We start from the raw sequence: 20,762 nt of genomic DNA on the forward strand, positions 1-20,762 counted from the left end.
ATAACCCGCTCCAAACCGCCACCTCCAGCGATAAAAAAGCACAAGTCCCACCCACCAAGCCTACTCTAGACTCACTAGTTCAGACATCCCAAACACAATGTACACATTCCCTATTAGGACTTGACGCCTGCCACATGTCATGTGCTCATGACACGCCCTCACTCGCGCAGCCTATGCCCCCCCAGACTTGCGACAGACAACCCACAACCCCTAGCATGGAGGCGAGCCCGATCACCCCCACCTCCCTCACTAAAACAAGCCTCTCAGCCCTCACACCTTGGCCCAAAGACGATAAGACGATAAGGGCATGCCAGCTAACCACCTGCAGGATATAGACCCACAAAGGGACACCCACGCATTGCCCCAAAAGCAGCTTAAGCCACGCAAACAGAACCCTAAAACCGCCAGTAATAGCCAGCCCCCCAAGGGGCCATCTCACCATAATCATGCAAAAACCCTCCTTTAGCCTCCACTACCCTAGAGAACGCACTCGCTTCACTTCAGAAGCGCCCAGTCACTCCCACCCACCTCCCTACGAATACTGGAAGAAGAAATGGGCACCTGGGTGAACGCACCCGTACCAGCAACTCTGCCTATCCAGATCTCCCCACCCAACACCCCAAAGTTTATACGACCGCCCTTAAGACCATGACTAACCTCAGTCTGCCTCCCTCCTGCATCCCCTTAACTTCTATCCTCTCAAAATAAGTACTATCAGCACTAATCCCTGCCCTGGGATACACCCTCAAACTAACCTGACCTTTCAGTCTGAAAAACCAGCCCTTCTTCCTGCACATAACAACCCTGGTTTATCCAAACTTGACCATCTATTACATGCAGCCCTCATCAATGCAAGGTCTTGACCAGCTCATGCAATCGACATCAATGACTTAATCTCCAATCTAGAGCTAGACCTACTAGCCATTACGTAAACCTGGCTCCACAAAGCATCAGGTCCTGCTCTATCCCTAGCGCTACCAGAAGGCTACACGATCATTATATGTGACGGAACAAACGCCTGTGGGGGAGGCGTAACTCTTATCCATAGAGAAAACCTCCACATCAGACTCACTAGTACTGCCTCTAAAGGAAACCATCAATGTCTCACGGCCAAACTTGTCACAGCACCTTCAGACACCATTACCTTACATGTCATTTACCGTCAACCCACTACTTCAGCCAATTTTGAAGACGACCTCGGTCATCTCCTAGGAGAGAATCTCAACCCCACCTCGAGAGTCATACATCCTAGGCGACTTGAATCGAGGCCTCCATGACACGACCGATAATACAGCCTCTAGTATTGCCAATGCCCTCACTGACCTAGGCTTTCAACACCGGGCCCCTACCCACTCTAAAGAAAGAACCCTGGACTGGGTAGCCAACCTCCACAACCAGATAACCATCACCTCTAACAAACCCACCGCCCTCGTGGGACCACCACCTCCTTACTTTGTCTCCCTGCACTGAAACTCCCTCCCACCTCTGCCCTCCCCTTGCCCCCAACCTGGGCCTGCAGCACCAAGAAGATCACCAGAGACTCATTATCTCCCTTCCTTCGATCACTTGCTAGAGAAAACATCGCCACTGCTGACCCACAAAAACTAGCAGACCTATACTCCAGCACCCTCACAAAAGCCATTGATGATATAGCGCCACGCCTCCCCAGAAACCTAAGCCTAAAGACCCCTGCAATCCCTGGTTCACTGATGCCCTTCTAGTACTGCGCTCTAAGAAGAGATGTCACGACTATCTGCGTTAAACCTAACGCGATGCCTGACCCCAACATGGCGGCTCCTGCAGTCCACTGCATTGTGTGCAGCAGTCTAGTCGCCGCGCCCCAGAATGCCTTGCAACGTTTCCAGGCCGACGCGTCGACAGCTTATCTGCCTGCTTCTCCCAGACAAGGACGCGTTGCTACTCTCCAAGGAGCTTGCGAACGCTACGTGAGTCTGTGTCAGGGAATCCTGTTCTCTTTCTACTCAGACTTACCTTTGGGGCATATATTCTTATTGCCACTTTTCTATTGAAACTAATTGATCTTTGTTGTTGTTTGTGTGTTTACTTTAGGACGCTTCGTTGCCTTCCCGTTCTGGGGTTCTTTCAGAGCCGCCCAAGCCACTCGCCTTGGGAGAATTTGTTTCCAACATCCGCCTTCGACCGGTGTGGGTTTCTAGGGTTTCCTTTGGTAGGCATCCTTTTCTCCTGAAACATTTATAAGAATTTTGGTTTCTTGTCCTGCGGACTTATAGTTTGTTTTCGTCTTCCAGACACAACACCCTGTACTCTCATCCCTTCTGAACCTCAGTCATTCATCAAGCTAGAAGGGGTCTCTGTTTATTTAGGGTAACTATTGTTCTCTACTCCCCTCTTGGAGGTTAGGTTGCTTCCAATTACTCATGAGTGTTTGTTCATCATTTTCCCTTGTTCTACACCTTCCAGTGTTATCCAGTCTTTCAGATCATACCGGATCGTCGGTTATTTTCATTTCTAAGTCTTGCTACCATCAGATCCCTTGATAAGGGTTCCGTTTCTAGAAGTATCTTTTCCAGTACTAGGCAGAATCATTTCTAATCACTTTGTTTCACTATTTCCCTTTAGCCAATCTGATTCTTCTGCTCTGGATCCTATCCTTTAAAGACACGCCCATTCATCACCACACTCCCGGGATAGCGTAATCTACTTCTACGGGACGTTTTCAGGAGTCTACGCTCACTAGCAGCTCCACAGGGTTTTATTCCCCAAGAGGGTTTCCCTGGGAACCTCCCCTTGCCCTGGCCTTTGTGCCGGGTCTTTGGGTGTTTCTCGGGGGGAATTCTAATTGTCATCTGAAGCTAGATCATCTCCATCTGGGTACCCTTGTTTTCTACATCTGTAGCTGCTATTCTGCTCCAAATCCCCAGGTGAGAGAACTTTGTTTCTATGTTTTCCTTACACGGGACACTTTTGATTGTTAAACAGTAAAGTATTGTGTTCATTCATAACAGTTAGCAACGCCCGAAAAGAGAGTTTATTTTTCTGTTTCAACTTTCAGTTGTCCCTGGTAAGGAATTCATTTTCCTACCATAAGCTAGGATGGATCCACAGCAGCAACATATTCAACAATTCATTGCTGCAGTTCAATCCCTTACAAGTGAAGTTCAGCAACTAAAACAGGAGAACACCTCCTTGAGACAGCAACAGCAGCATGCTTCTCAACAGATTGCTCAACAGGCTGCGGTGTCGAGTATTCCCCATTGTTCCGAGGTACCTCCCGGACCTCTCCCGGGTGGGCAATTCGATGGGAACCCACATAGGGTGAAAGAATTTCTTGATGCCTGTGCGGTGCAATTCGCATTCAAAGCCAATTTTTTTCATACGGATCGAGACCGTGTTGGCTACATGGTATCCCAGATGGTAGGACCTGCATTAGCCTGGGCTACTCCTTTAATTACTAACAACAACCCAATATTAGACTCCCACGTAGCTTTCTGTAATAGTATCCGTACTATGTTTGGGCGACAGGAGATTAAAGTTGCTTCACAAGAACATCTCCTGGACCTCAAGCAGGGTAATTTGGACATACTGGCATATATTACAAAATTTAAACAAATGGCCAGTGAGACCACATGGTCTGATGATGCGCAGGTCACGATATTCAGGAGGGGATTATCTGAAGATCTCAAAGACGAGGTCTCTCGAGTTCCACGTCCCACCACTCTCACGGAGTTCATTACTCTGGTGATGCAAATCGACTACAGGATGAAGGAAAGGATGGCTGAAAGAAGGAAGGGAAGGATCACAAAAAAGTCCTTTGTTCCTTCAACCACTAAAACTCTGCCAGCTGATGAACCTATGCAACTGGGGTCTACATCTCGAGGACCTTTGAGCCCCGAGGAAAGAAGTCGCAGACAAAGTCTGGGACTGTGCATGTATTGTGCCGCCAATACCCACTCTGTCCAGGAATGCCCAATTGCTCCGGTTCGGCGGTCGGGAAACGCCAACGCCCGGTCGTAAGAGGAACCATGGTCCGGGAAGCGAAGTCTGAACGAGGTTCCTCACAAGCTTCATATTCTTCATATTGCACCAACCACTCAACCACCAGCATGATGGTATTAAAGGTATCCTTCACCATAGGAAACCTTATCTTACAAGATGTTCCAGCTCTAATTGACTGTGGGGCAGCAGGAAATTTCGTGGACGATCACTGGGTCACTTCGCAAAAGATTCCACGTTTCTCCAAAGAAGAACCCATTCCTGTTGAAAGCGTAGATGGTAGTCCTCTGATCTCGGGTCCCATCAAAGTTCCGACCGAAGCAATCCTAATGTCCATTTCGACCCATCAGGAGATCCTGACCTTGGATATAATCCAAGCAGCTCACCATCCGGTAATCTTAGGGCTACCCTGGCTTAAGAAGCATAACCCGTTTATCAACTGGACCGCTGGGTCATTCTTTCTTGGTTCAGATTTTTGTTTGACACACTGCATAAGAAGCCACCACAGGGTAGCCATAGAAGCTTCTTTGGCCTCAAATAATACCCAGGGGGTACATTCTCTCAATCAGATCGCAGGTCTTCCTGAAGTCTACGAGAAATTTCAGGACGTATTCTCGACTTCTGAGTATAACCAGTTGCCTCCCCACAGGAGAGACGATTGTGCTATCGAACTGATACCTGATCAACCTCTGCCCTGTGGACGTATGTATATCTGTCTAACAATGAAAAAGAGGTTTTGCGTGAATACCTTCGCTCCAATTTGATGAACGGATTCATCACAGAATCTACATCCCCAGCAGCCGCTTCATTGTTCTTTGTAGCCAAGAAGAATTCTAAAGAACTACGTCCCTGTATCGACTTCCGCGGCTTGAACAAGGTCACCGTTCCCGACAAGTACCCCATGCCGCTTATCCCTGACATTCTGGAGGCAGTAAAGGGGGCTACTATATATACTAAGTTGGACTTAAATGGAGCCTACCACCTGATACGGATAAGGCCCGGCGATGAATGGAAGACGGCGTTTAGAACACCTTTTGGGCATTATCAGTACAGGGTCATGCCATTTGGGCTATCTAACGCCCCTGCGATTTTCCAACGCTTTATGGATCATCTTTTTTCCGACCTTCTCCTACACAGTATGGTGGTTTACTTAGACGACATTTTGGTATTTTCTTCCTCCATGCAAGAACATATACAACATGTACAAGAGGTGCTTCGACGCCTGCAACAAAATCATTTGTTCTGTAACCCCGAAAAGTATACCTTTCATCAATCTAAAGTAACTTACTTGGGATACGTCCTTTCCGCCGAGGGGATAGCAATGGACCTCGCAGAAGGTATCGGCTGTACGAGACTGGCCTACACCTATGTCAGGAAAGGATATCCAACGCTTTATAGGGTTTGCAAACTTTTATAGGAGATTCAGACCTGAATTCTCAAGACTTACGCAGCCACTTACCCATCTTCTAAAGAAAGGAGTCATGTTTGTTTGGTCGTCGGTCACTGATCAAGCCTTTCGCAAGCTTAAAGAGCTATTCACTTCAGCACCGATTCTTCTAACTCCAAACCAGAACCGAAGATTCATCATGGAGACTGATGCCTCCCAACATGCCTTAGGCGCCGTCCTACTACAACCAGATGACTTAGATCAAGAGAGGCCAGTAGCATTCCTCTCCAAACTCTTTTGCCCTCTGAGATCAACTACACGGTTTTGGAGAAGGAACTGCTCGCTATTAAGCATGCCTTTGAGGAATGGCGACACTTACTTTTAGGAGCCAAATTCCTGGTTGAAGTACGGACCGACCACCATAATCTTCAGATACTTCAATATGCCCAGACCTGTAACAGCCGTCAAGCTAGATGGGCTCATTTTTTCTCTCCTTTCAAGATCACGTTTTCATTTATTCCCGGAAGGGAGAATTTAAGAGCAGATGCTCTTTCTCGCAAGGACCTCCCTGTTAGCAATCCTTTCAGATCTGAACCTATATTTCCACTACTAACCATGGGACTGGTGTCAACCCCTGATTTTCTGTCTCACCTTAAAGCGCACTCTAATTCCATGGCAAAGAGATCACTTTCCTTATCCAACCGTTCGGATCTGGTTAAAGAGGATGGATGTTATTTCATGGGACAAAAGGCTTACATCCCGACTCGTCCTCTTCAGAAGGAGGTTTTAGATATGTGCCACAAATCCAAAATAGCAGGTCATCGAGGCTTCACCTCCACGTTGGACCTAGTTTCACGTTTCTTTTGGTGGCCTACTTTTCGAAGAGACACCAAGGAATACGTGACTTCATGTCCCACCTGCTTACAAAATAAGATACCTAGACAAGCACCATTGGGAGAGCTGGTCAGAATGCCTTTACCATCTCATCCATGGCAAATAATATCCACAGATTTCATTGTTGATCTTCCCCAATCTCAAGGCTATTCTACTATTATGGTTACAATTGACACATTGACAAAGCTGGCACATTTTGTTCCTTTGGTTGGTATACTCTCTGCTTCTCAAATGGTACGTATTTTTGTCAAACATATCTTTTCCCTTCATGGATTACCTGAAACTATCATATCGGACAGAGGCCCACAGTACACTTCTCAATATTGGAAATTAGTTTGCCGATTTCTTGGGATATCCAGGGCTCTTAGTTCTGGATACCACCCCCAATCCAATGGGCAAACTGAAAGGCTAAATCAGACTTTAGAAGGATATCTCAGGAGTTACATCTCTGCAGCACAGGACGATTGGAAGGATCTCCTGCCACTGGCTGAGTTTGCTTATAATAACTCTTATCATTCGGCTATTCAAACATCTCCTTTTCAGTGCACCTTTGGGTTCAGTCCAAACTGACGGAACAGATTCGTCAAGGACACCGCTCCGCGGGTATCACTTTACGTCATTCCCAGGACAGGAGAAAGCATTTCGTTGATCGTCATCGAACACCAGCTCCTATCATCAAACCCGGAGATTGGGAATGGCTTTCGACAAGACTTCGACCTAGACATTTAGTTCCGTCTAAACTCTCTCCTCGGTACTTTGGTCCTTTCCGAGTTCTTGCTGCCATAGGTACTGCAGCTTTCAGAATCTGTTTACCTAGTTCCCGGACAAGAATACACCCAGTTTTTCATGTACCACAATTGAAGCCCGATAATCGGAGTACATTTCATCCACAGTTTCTGATCGCCCTGCACCTATCAGTTCGGAATCTGGATCAGAATTTGAAGTCAAGGAAATTTGCGACTCCCAATATCATCGGGGTCGTCTTCAGTACTTAGTCGACTGGAAGGGGTACTCTCCTGCTGACCGTACCTGGGAACCAGTATCTGCTATCCATGCTCCTCGGTTGATTAAAAGATTTCATTTGAGACATCCAGGCAGACCGGGAGGTGCCGAACCTAAGGGAGGAGCATACTGTCACGACTATCTGTGTAAATCCTAACGCGATACCTGACCCCAACATGGCGGCTCCTGCAGTCCACTACGGTGTGTGCAGCAGTCTAGTCGCCGTGCCCCAGAATGCCTTGCAACATTTCCAGGCCGACACGCCGACAGCTTATCTGCCTGCTTCTCCCAGACAAGGACGCGTTGCTACTCTCCAAGGAGCTTGCGAACGCTACGTGAGTCCGTGTCAGGGAATCCTGTTCTCTTTCTACTCAGACTTACCTTTGGGGCATATATTCTTATTGCCACTTTTCTATTGAAACTAATTGATCTTTGTTGTTGTTTATGTGTGTTTACTTTAGGACGCTTCGTTGCCTTCCCGTTCTGGGGTTCGTTCAGAGCCGCCAAAGCCACTCGCCTTGGGAGAATTTGTTTCCAACATCCGCCTTCGACCGGTGTGGGTTACTAGGGTTTCCTTTGGTAGGCATCCTTTTCTCCTGAAACATTTATAAGAATTTTGGTTTCTTGTCCTGCAGACTTATAGTTTGTTTTCGTCTTCCAGACACAACACCCTGTACTCTCATCCCTTCTGAACCTCAGTCATTCATCAAGCTAGAAGGGGTCTCTATTTATTCAGGGTAACTATTGTTCTCTACTCCCCTCTTGGAGGTTAGGTTGCTTCCAATTACTCTTGAGTGTTTGTTCATCATTTTCCCTTGTTCTACACCTTCCAGTGTATCCAGTCTTTCAGATCATACCGGATCGTCGATTATTTTCATTTCTAAGTCTTGCTACCATCAGATCCCTTGATAAGGGTTCCGCTTCTAGAAGTATATTTTCCAGTACTAGGCAGAATCATTTCTAATCACTTTGTTTCACTATTTCCCTTTAGCCAATCTGATTCTTCTGCTCTGGATCCTATCCTTTAAAGACACACCCATTCATCACCACACTCCCGGGATAGCGTAATCTACTTCTACGGGACATTTTCAGGAGTCTACGCTCACTAGCAGCTCCACAGGGTTTTATTCCCCAAGAGGGTTTCCCTGGGAACCTCCCCTTGCACTGGCCTTTGTGCCGGGTCTTTGGGTGTTTCTCGGGGGGAATTCTAATTGTCATCTGAAGCTAGATCATGTCCACCTGGGTACCCTTGTTTTCTACATCCGTAGCTGCTATTCTGCTCCAAATCCCCAGGTGAGAGAACTTTGTTTCTATGTTTTCCTTACACGGGACACTTTTGATTGTTAAACAGTAAAGTATTGTGTTCATTCATAACAAGAGACGAGCAGAAACTCTCTGGAGGAAAAACCCCTCAGATTCCCCAAAACTAACTTTTAATAAACTTGCTAATGAATATAAGCAAGCTGTCATACAGGCTAAAACAGAAACGTACAATGCCAGGATAGCCAAAGCAAATTCAAACTCTCAGGAACTCTTCAAAATACTGAGAGAGTTTGAATATTCCACGACACCTCCCTCCACCATACTCAAAGACGAATCTTGGTGTACCAACATCCAGGACGCTATGAGGAATAAAATAATCCTCCTTTAGAAAAAAATTGTCTTGACACAAACTCAAACTAACCTAAGCAACCACCCAGCCCCAGTTAAAGCATTTGCCTCTCTTCCATTTTACATCACAAAAATGTCAGCCAGAAGAAAAAACAATAACATCAAAAACATTAAACCGTCCAGATGCATAGGAGACATTTGCCCAGCCACCATCATTAAAGACTGTACCTCTGACCTAGTCCCTTTCATCACGAAATACATCAATGCCTCCTTTACCACCAACCTTGTACCCACCAACCTCAAAGAATCCTGGGTCCTCCCCCTTCTAAAAAAGCCATCACTAGACCCTGCACTGCCCAACAACTACTGCCCCATTCTTGCACAAAATCCTATATAGAGCAGCATACAACCAGATACAAGGCTACCTAGAATCAAACCTCATCCTGGAAATGCGCCAATCAGGTTTCAGACCAGGTCACGGTACCGAGTCTGCTCTATTAGACCTTAAAATACAGATGGACTCCTTCAGAGATGAGGGCAAACTGGCCCTCTTACTCTTATTAGACCTATCTGCAGCATTTGACCCTGTAGCCCATAAAACACTCTGCCATCACCTTACGTCGGCTGCCAACTTCTCTGCATAAGCTGCCAACTGGATTGCCTCCTTCCTGGAAAGGAGAACAATGAGAGTCTTCTCTGATACAGCAAATGTGGTGCCCATCCTTGCTGGGTACCTCAGGGATCCTGCATTTCACCATCATTATACAATATCTTCACGAAAACCCCTATTTGTGCTACTGGACGACCTAGGTATCTCATATACCAACTACGGGGGTGACACTCAAGTCCTCCTCCCCCTAATAGGTTCCTATGACAATGATTCCCTCATGCTCAATAAAGTTTACGCCACCATCGAGGCTTGGTTGGCTGCCAATCATCTATGTCTGAATGATGACAAGAGCGAGATCCTGCTAGTAAATTCACTGACCGTGCTATAAAACCTCAGCCCACACTTCTCAGCTTTCACAATAGACGGAATACAGATCCCAGTCTCCAAATCGATTAAAACCCTTGGCATTTACTTGGATGCATCGCTCTCCCTCAACAGAAAAGTGAGCGCCATTGCAACTTCGTCGGCATACACTGCCAAACTGATCAATGCAGCAAGACAATTCCTCACCACCGATAAACTAACTAACTAACTGCTTAACTATTGCCAGAGCAATCAGGGTGCTAAATTAGACTATTGCAATGCCCTCTCTGCAGGAACCTCCATACAGAAATTAAATAAGCTTCAAATAATACAGAACAATGCCCTGAGATCAGCATTCAACCTCCCCAAAAGGGAACACATCTCAGCTGCAAGAAAGCAAGCTCATTGACTACCGATCAGACAAAGGGTCATCTTCAAAACCCTCACAATCGCACACAAATGCCTGAGCAAAACTGCCCTACATTATCCAGATTGTCGTGTCCTAAAGGGATTCGGGAGGGTGCTGTGCAATTACTCTGTTGGTTTCAAGCTTTTCTAACAGGCACCCTCTTACCTTTCCTTCCTACACTTACTATTTTCCCCAATCTTCAGTCCCTGCGATGGTTCATTCCTCCTAGCTTCCAAGCTTCAATTTTACTTTTCATCCACCTCTTCTCTTACTGCTCTCCTCCTCCCACCAAACCACAAACGCACATACACACACTATAGTACCCTTGCATTCACTAAGACAATACTTTACCTTCTACAGTGAATGCCTCCACACGCCAGAACTCCTTCCTTACCCCAGCTAGTTTCTTGGTCTGCCACTCCTCTGACCTCACCTGAACAACCCACACTTCCTGTACCTCCCCTTTATTGCCCCTCATCTCTAGGGATTGGTCATCTGCCCCTATCAAATAATTCCCGGTTTCTTCTTTCCAGGATATATATATATATATATATATATATATATATATATATATATATATAGAGAGAGATTACATGGCCTGCGTTAGCAGCCATGACGTTATGGTTCAGTTGCTAAACCCATAGGAAGAGCACCTTTCGGCCGGATTATAACTTCGCTCCCCCTGGAGGAATCCTCACCAAACTTTGCAAAAAAAGTATATGGCCCAAAGTTTGGTGAGGTTTGATCAAGGTGGGGGGGGCAAAGTTATAGGGGGGGTCCCAAAATTAATTTTTTCCCCATAGACCTAACGGGAAAAAACTTTGCTCACGCCTACAGCACAAACCGCCGGGCAGATTTTCACTAAATTTGCGGCAGGAGCGGCAGCTTGGTCCTGAACGCGTGCTTTTGTTAATTTGGTGTAAATCCCATTTTTTTTAAACGACCAAAAGGTAAGGCAAAACAATGTGTGATATCTAATAAAAGATTTTTCATTGAATTGTATGTGATTTCAATCCGGCACACCCAAGTCAAGGTCTAGCGTGTAGTGCACAACTGAAATCCTTATTTATTTTTGTCTAAAACTTCTTTATTCTGAACGATATACCACTCATATCACGCCCCTCTCCCGGAACCCCCCGGTCACACTGAAGCAGGAATCAGGCTGGTTTGCAAAGTTAAAATATTTAGTTATGGATTTACAATTTAATCACACTGTTTTAATGGGTACACAATAATCACCAATGGGGTAATGTAACACTGAATAATCTCTTTAATACACAAGGAGTAATAGTGAGCAAAACAATTCAGCACAGTAATACTACTTTTGTGTGTTTGTTCAGATCAGATGGCACTGTGGTTAGAGGTTCCCACTGCACACCCCTCAACCCCCAATAGGCAATGTAAAGAGATGGGAGAAGATAGCAGGTATTCAGAGATGGTAAAATACAAACAAAATATCAATCTCACTTTCCCCCAGCAAACACAAGAAAAAAACGGAATTGACTGTCAAACTGTCAGAATGGCTTTTAAAGTTATCCTTAGAATGTACTGGGCAAAAACACTAACAGGGTAATTCATAGAATTTCGCAGAAAAGTGTCGCAATCGGCTGGCGCAGAGTGTCCGCGTGCGATTGACTGCGCCAGGCACGTGCGATAAAACCGATTTCCGCGCACAGCGTATTCATGGATTACATGCTCCCAAACCAGCCGTGGCGCAGAGTATCGCAGCGACCCTGCAGCAGCGCCAGTAACGCCCCCAAGAACGCCCTCTCGCAAGGAAAAGCCAGCAAAATCGCTAAATCATCGCAAAGGGCTGCGTTAACTCTGGACCAGTTTACAGGGCAGCCAAACAAGGAACGCAAAGCGGGTAACGTGCATATCAGGGGTACACGTGAAGTCATACACGCGATTAGCCAGGGTACGTGTATTACAGGGGTACGCGGGAAGTTTAACACGCGATTGGCCAGGGTACGTGTATTACAGGGGTACGCGGGAAGTTCAACACGCGATTAGCCAGGGTAAGTGTATTACAGGGGTACGCGTGAAGTCATACACGCGATTAGCCAGGGTACGTGTATTACATGGGTACGCGGGAAGTTTAACACGCGATTGGCCAGGGTACGTGTATTACAGGGGTACGCGGGAAGTTTAACAGGCGATTAGCCAGGGTACGTGTATTACAGGGGTACGCGGGAAGTTTAAAACGCGATTGGCCAGGGTACGTGTATTACAGGGGTACGCGGGATGTTCAACACGCAATTAGCCAGGGTACGTGTATTACAGGGGTACGCGGGAAGTTTAACACGCGATTGGCCAGGGTACGTGTATTACAGGGGTACGCGGGAAGTTCAACACGCGATTGGCCAGGGTACGTGTATTACAGGGGTACGCGGGAAGTTTAACACGCGATTAGCCAGGGTACGTGTATTACAGGGGTGCGTGGGAATCATCACACGCGATTAGGCTGGGTGGGTCCTCACAGGTGTTCCCTGTACACCCTCCACGGCCCCTGCAGGCAGTCTACAAAACAGGGGACTACCCTGCACACCTGCTCATGTCCCCCTGCACCCCCACCCCCCCAGCAGTGCAGGGGCAGCCTCCACCAGGCCCCCACTCATGTCTCCCACCACCCCCACCCTCCCGCCACCAGGGGCAGCCTCCACCAGGCCCCCACCCATGTCTCCCACCACCCCCCGCCACCAGGGGCACTCTCCACCAAGCCCCCACCCATGTCTCCCACCACCCCCACCAGTGCAGGGGCACCCTCCACCAGGCCCCCACCCATGTCTCCCAACACCCCCACCCACCAGCACTGTGGGGCACGTGGCCAGCAGGCAGTCAGGCAGCAGCAGATGGCAGGTGGGAGCGTGCTCAGGGCTCTGGGGGGCAGTAATTTCGCCTCCTGGCCAGGAGCGTGGTCTCTCGTGTGTGAACGCGTGGACAGCCTGATAGGTAGTGAAATCCCACACGTCAGCAAAGGCCCTTAGCGCGTAAACCCGTCAACAGCATATGCGCGCCTATAGTCACCTGCACGTGCAGGAAATTGTTGCGTGACACGTCCCAGTGTCAAAGCGTGTGATTGGTGAAAATGGATGTACACGTAGAAGTGACAAAGCGTGTGATTGGTGAAAATGGATCTACACGCAGGAGTGACAAAGCGTGTGATTGGTGAACGTACACGCCGCGTAAGTGACGCTGTACGTGTGGGCCTGTATATAAGGTACATGTAGAACACCATTTCCTTGTACGTGCTTTTCGTGGAGAGCGAGTGGGTGAAATCTGTACTTCTTGTCGTTTCACACGCGATTTACTTCACGGCGTTTCCAGTTCGTATTCCCTGTTACCTCTGACAGCTTTTTCTCTTTTTTCTCTTTTACTGGTTTACCTGGGCCTGTTCCCTCAAACAGTGTCCCCTTCTACTGTTGTCCTGTCTTCTCAGACAGCGTACACATCTTCTTTTGGCGGGGGTTTAGCCAGCCAAACGCGCTCATTCTTCACGCTCTTTTACCTGGCAGACGGTGAGTCACGCACGTATCCAACTTCTGTGCTTGCCCCGTGTGTTGCCTACCCCTTCAGAGGTCATTCTAGGCTGCGTGTGACACGCATACGTTCATTCTTGTGTTACTGGGTGCCACAGCGTAGTGCAGGTTTTTCTTTCTGCACACGTGGTCTAGGAGGGGTTGCGTGCACGTCATCTCCCTTTTTTGGGCCTCCTGTGCGTTGCGTGACCCGTCATCTTTCCCCAGGGGTTACAATCAGCCGTGCTAGAGCACTAGGGTACAATTACCATCTGGTACCCAACCCCTTTGACCCCCAATTGCCCAGGACAATTGTCTACAGCCACTCCCATACGCACATTAATATCAGTGCCATGGCTGGGAGGCGAGGATTCCGTAAGGGTGGCAAAGGTGGAAGAGCCACAAGTGGTGGCCGTGGTGGATCCGGTAGGGGACGTGGTCGTAACTTGCAGGGTGAGCCTGTCCCCCCATGTGTGGAGGACCAGTCAAGGGCACCCATCATCCCCCCCCCCTCCCCCCCTCCCGTTGAGGCTGAAGTGGCTGACACCATCCATGCTCAGCCCTTGTTGGACCAGCCCATTGTGGCACCAGACCTGGCTGACTCCATGGCTGACTTCCAGGTCAGCAGGGCTACGACACGTGCGCTGGTGCACGTTGATGCCATCATGCCACGTGGATCTGGGGCAGCAAGGTCATCTACTGCACCAAGGAGGCAGGGCGGAGTGGCTGCAGGGGCAGCTGCGGCTCCATCCACCCCAGCCCTCACACACCCAGCCAGGACAGTGTCGGTCCTAGTCCATGCTGCTGAGATTCCCCCTGACACCATCACACTCGAGCCAATGCCTGCACCAACTCCCATGCTGAGTGTGCAATCCCACACTCCTGATACAGAGTCCACCAGGGCTCCTGCCCCTAGTGTCCAGAGCGGCGCAGGACACTCAGGATCACCACCACCTTCCAAGCGGAAGAGGAAGAGTGCTCGTCCGGCACAGGCTGATGCCCCAGACACGGCTACACAGTCCGGCCCGTCCAGGAAGCCCAGCTTCACGGATGACGAACTGAATGCACTTGTCGAGTATGTGTCCGGACATGACAACGAGATGGTCATTGTTGCAGGATCCAAGACCACACCTGCACAACGCCAGGCACACTGGCAGACCGTTGCGGACATCGTAAGTGCCCTTGGAATCGTGAGGCGCACAGCCAATGATTGCTATAAGCGCTGGAATGACCTAAAGCGCAGGGCAAAGAGTAAGCTGGCCTCAAGTCATGCCGCAACTCTAGTGACTGGAGGTGGGTCTCCAGTAGTAGACATGGAACTCACTCCACATGAGTCAGTCGCTGGGACCTACGTCACGGAGGAACAGATCCAAGGCGTGGGAGATCTGGCTGATTACGAGGCATTGTCCGGTGAGTGCACATGCATGTGTGTGTCATACATGTGCATGGTGTGTGTGTGAGGGCTTCTGTTTGGGTGCCAGGAGAGAGTGTGTGCGCCTCAGTCGTATGGGTCAGCCATGTGCTTCATGCAATACTTCCTGCGCAGCTGCATTTGGCCATAGCAGTATCCCTTCTGCCAACAGTAGACATCTAGCACAACTGCACGCCAGTTGCCCTTGAAGTGTCACCTTGACACAACAGATTTGCTTATTTTTCACTGTTCATTCAGTCAGTTTGTTTGCATTCCACCACTTTCACTAGGCATGTCGCTGTCCACTAGTCACATGTCTGACATGGGTATGGTAAAGGGGAGTGACTTTGTTACCTGGATATCATTTGTACACACATGTCCCTGTGCAATTTGACCATTACAGACTGGCAGCTCCAGGTGAAAAATCTGACCTGTTAGAATCAGAAAAGCTATTACATGCGGGAACTGGACTGAATGAATAGGTGCTGCCCTCCTCTCCATCTTCACTCAATAGCAATGGTACATGCCATCTGTGTGATGGCATGTGTGTTTCACCTGCCAATCACAGGCCAATGTGTGATGCCACTGCCAGGCAGCATGCAGAAAATTTGTTCTTCTTCCATCTTGGTGTCATCAGTGTGTGCCGTTTGCCTGCACTTCATACGCAGTGAGGGTGCATGCATGGGAGGGTTTTAGTCATGTGGGACATGTCAATCAAGTACTGGTTCTCTTGCTTCTCAGCCCTCAATGTGTGCCATGGTGCTAATGCCTGTTTCCATTACTTTGTTTTCATGTCTTTGCAGGGGAAGACGCACCTGATACTGCTGGGGTTGTGGAGATGGTGCAGACCCAGGAGGTGTCCCAGGGCCGACCAACCACCAGTGAGAGACGTGGTGTGGTGGTGGGGGAGAACCCACAAGTGCTGCAGGTCGTGCTCTCAAGGGGTGTCTCTGGCTGCACCTCCCCCGAGCTGTACTCAGGTGTTGATTCGGATGAGACCTACGTGCCGTCGCTGGTGAGTGTTCCAGGGAGGGATTCTGTTCTGTCTCACCCACCTGCACCAGGGTCAGTACCCTCCATGGGGATGTCAGTGTTGGCAGCTACGCCTTTGGTGGTTACGGATGCAGGGTCACACTCCGCGACATCTGATCCTGTTCCTGGGCCAGCAGATCAGAGGGGGAATGCAGTCCTGCAGCCTCAGGCAGTGCCGGCACAGCAAGGCGCAGTTCGCCTTGCCCCAGACAGGTGTGGTGCCCGCCGACGTGGTGGCCGTACGCCACCTGGCAATACCGCATGGGAGCAATCCATTTACGGTATGGCTACCCAACAGGCTGCATCATCCGAGATGATGGCTCAGGCCATGGATAGGGTGGCCACTTCCATTGTCCCCCCAGAAAGGCTGATGGAGCGACTAGAGCAGGCAACTGACTCCATCTGCCAGTCACACAGGGAGGACATGTTGGGGTCCAACAGGGACAGGCGGGCGGCACTGGCGACTCTGCAGGAGGCCATCTCCATTGAGTCCCAGGGCCACAGGGAAGCCCTGAGGCAGGAGCTCCTACACCTCAGGACGACTCTTGTTGAGCTTGAGGCTTCAACACACCAAAGGACAGAACAGCAGCTGGAGCGTCTCACCCGTACGCTCTCAGCTGAGATGCAGGCAACGAGGGCGGAGGTCCGGGAATCCCGTGAGTTGTTGCATGGGGACCTTCGCACACTCATCCTCCAGAACCAGACCTACCACACCCGCATGCTTGCAGCCATGGAGGAGCAGACTAGGGCCTTGCGTGGGCTGCCTCCCATAGTGCAACCACCTCCGGATGCAGCTGCACAGGGTGATAATAGCGACAGCAGTGACACTCCCACAATAGGGTAGCCGTGTGGGCCATGAGCCCATGGAGGTGTTTTATTTTCCCAGGATCCACGCAGGTGGGTTCTGGTGTGCATCCTGTCCTCGGACCTCCTGGGTGGCCTCCCCAACCCCCCCGGGCCCATCAATGGCCATTTTTGATTTTTTCTTATTTTTATTTTTATTTTGATTTCTTTTATTCCCAATTTTTTTGGGAGGATCTGTTGGCTCCGATCTGTTGGCTCCGATCTGTTGGCTCCGATCTGTTGGCTCCGATCTGTTGGCTCCGATCTGTTGGCTTCCGTGGTTCCTGTGGGCATACGCTGCATTGTGGCTGGGCACATGCAGGCTTGTAATGTATTTGGTTCAGATGCTTGGGTTTGAGTCACACACACCCCTCCTGCTTCCCGTTTCCATGGGCTTGCAAAGGGTGTGCCCAAGTGACAGTGAATTACACAGTGACGTTGGACTCCCATGACCTGTGTGGCCAGTCTGTAGTCAATACTGTGTATACATTCCTAGTGCATATTGCTGTTGTGTTGTACACTGCATGTTGCATTGATGTGTAACTCTTCTTCTGTGTCTACCTCCCAATTTGCAGGTCCCTTCCTCAAGTCCACACAAGGACCTCTAGTCTGGCGATGGGGACCATGTTGGCAGCAGTGCACCTACAACTCTACATGGCGCCAACACTGCACAGTTGGTAGTGGTGGGAGTGCAGGCATTTCCAGGTGGTGAGACTACTAATATGTTACATTTTCGATGTCATGTTAATGGTACTACGTGCTCAAGTATGTTGTTGGTCCGGCATTGCTGTGAGCATTTCAGGTGTTGCAGGTTTCTAATAGTGCCACTGTACATAGTGAGAGTGATGTCATGTTGTGGGGATTACTTTGTTTACCTGCAATTAGCATGACATGGCACGGTGTGTCGTGTGGCAGTGCTGGGGTTGGGTTGGCTGACATGGCACTGTCCTCTTGTTGCATTTTGCAAGTGGGTATTCATTTTAGCTGCTTCAATGTGTAACTTCACAAAACTGCATTGGTGGTGTCTGTGTGGGTAGGGATGCACACATTGTGACACTTCCAGGTGAACAATCTCAGGCTGACATTGAATTCCCGGTTCATTCTCCACACATTCAGGATCAGTGTCAGGTTGAGTCATCATTGATTGTCAGATGGAATGTGCCAGGGCAGTGTGCACTCCACAGGGGTGTGATTTCTATGTGAAGTAATTAGCCACTAGCTGTGTACGGGCTGCCTCCCCCCGTGCCCTTTCCCCTCCCATGCGCAGCGGCTGTGCATGTGGTTGGGGATGTGGGGCCACCACCATGTCCACGGCCAGGCCCCGGCGTGTTGCAACGTTGTGCAGGACACATGCTGCCACTATGATCCTGCACACTACTGGGGGAGCGTATAACAGCTGCCCGCCAGAACGGTCAAGGGAGCGAAAGCGTGACTTCAGCACTCCGAATGTGCGCTCCACTATGCCCCTGGTTGTAATGTGGGCTGTGTTAAATCTTACCTGGGGTGGCGTGGTGGGGTTCCGAATTGGCGTCATCATGTGGGGGCTGAGAGGGTAGGCACTGTCCCCTGTGGAGGTGGGGATTGGTATCATTGGTGTGGTTGTGACCTTGCTCAGTATCCAACATGCATGCATGTGCAGTGGCATACATACTCACCAAGCAGCCATGTATCGCCATGCCGCCCAGCTTCTAGGTCCCGGCTTAGGGTGGACATTCGGTAAATGAAGCTGTCGTGGGTGGAGCCGGGATAGTTGGCATATACTGAGGTGATGATTCCCTTGGCATTACATGCTACCTGCACGTTGATGGAATGCCAGTGCTTGCGGTTCCTATAGATGTGCTCAGATGCCCTGGGGGGACGTAGAGCCACATGGGTGCAGTCGATGGCACCTAGCACTTTGGGGAATCGTGCCACTGCGTAAAAATCCAGGGCGGCAGCATGCCTTTCTGCAGGTGTTCTGGGCAGGTATATGTGCCTGCGGACTGATGGGCGTGCAGTCATGATGTTCAAGACCTGGTGTAGGCAGCGTGACTGGGTGGCCTGTGACACCCCACCCACTATGGCACTTGTCCGCTGAAATGATCCAGTGGCTAAGAAGTGCAGTACATTGAGGACCTTCTCCAGGGGGCTGAGTGCTTGGGAGCACAGGGTGGGTGATGTGAGGTCATCCTCCCACTCAGTCACCAGGTCCAGTATGATGTGTGGTGGAAACCTGTACCTCCCATACACCTGGTCATCAGGCATCCCGAAAAGGCTGGTTCTGGGTGTGAATATTCTGGCCCTGACTATCCTCCTCCTCCTCCTTTGGTAGCCCACTGCCACTGCTGCTAGGAACGGTATGTTCATCCTGGCGTCTGAGCTTGTTATTGTTAAAGTCCGCAATTTATGCTTAGCGCGTGTTCTAGGCGAGCGTGTGACCCGCGCAGCCCTGGAATCCTGTTGCCAGTCCAATAGCGTGTGGAAATTCACACGCACCACGGGATACAGCGTGTGACCCGCGCAGCCCTGGAATCCTGTTCCCAGTCCAATAGCGTGTGGAAATTCACACGCACCACGGGATACAGGTTCGCTGACGTACTTGCGTGTGTAAGTGGCCACGCACCCATTAAATACACGTACATAGGCCAATCGCGTGTACGCGCACTTTTGTCCAATTACACGCGATGACACTCTGACGTGCAGTATCTCCACGTGTGCCCCGTCATCACGTCCTGAGTGGGGAACACCCGTGCGGGTCACGTCACAGACGCGCTTACGCGCTGAGGGACTCTGGTCCAATAGAATCGCGTATGCGTGCTGACGCGCTTACGCGCTAAGGGCCTTTCCTCGGATTTCACGCTGACGTGCAGGATTTTCACGTGCCAAATCACTCCGTATCAAGCTGGCCACGCGAAAACACACGGAAGCCCACGCTCCTGCCCAGAAGGCCGAGTTACTGCCCCCCAGTGCCCCGAGCAGCCTCCCACGTGCCATCTGCTGCTGCCTGCCTGCCTGCTGCCACCGTGCCCTGCCATTTGGTGCCTGCACATCAGCCATCTGCAGGGGTCCAGTTGCTGTGTCCACCCCTGCTGGAACTGAAGACTCCCGACTGGTATTACATCGCTCCACAGCCCAGCCCCAGGACCCAGTTGCCCACCCACACCTGCCTCTGGGGTTGCCATGTCGGGCACTTCCACATCTGGCACCAGTGGCAACCCCAGGCCAGAGGGGCAGAGGGGCACCAGCTTCACTGTCACCGAAGTTGGTGTCCTGGTGGAGCATGTCCTGGGGCAGTATGATGCCCTCTTTGGATCGTCCCGCGCCAGCAAGGAAGGACGGCAGAGGATCTGGGCCGACTGTGTGGTTGCCATCAACGCGGAGGGGGTGGCAACCCGCGACGTCCTGAAGATCAAGAAGCGCTGGGAGGACTTGAGGTCCAGGACCCTTGTGAAGGCCCGGCGCCTCGTGGAGGGGGGCCGGGGCCGCATGAGTACCATCCAGATGAGGGTCCTGGAACGCGTACGCCCAGCGCTCCACGCCCAGATCCTTGAGAGGGAGGCCCGTCTGGAGTTGAGCGGTAAGTGTCCATGCATTACTGTGTGAGACAGGGCATGTTGCGGTGTGCTGGTTCTATGATACTTGCCTGTATGTGTGCCATAGCCCATGTATGCATGTATGTGTGCAGGGACATCATGGTAATGCATGTGCGACCAGTGATGTGTGATGCA

This window comes from Ambystoma mexicanum, chromosome 8 (assembly GCF_040938575.1).
Source record: "Ambystoma mexicanum isolate Mex_15411 chromosome 8, UKY_AmexF1_1, whole genome shotgun sequence".
Lineage (NCBI taxonomy): Eukaryota > Metazoa > Chordata > Amphibia > Caudata > Ambystomatidae > Ambystoma > Ambystoma mexicanum.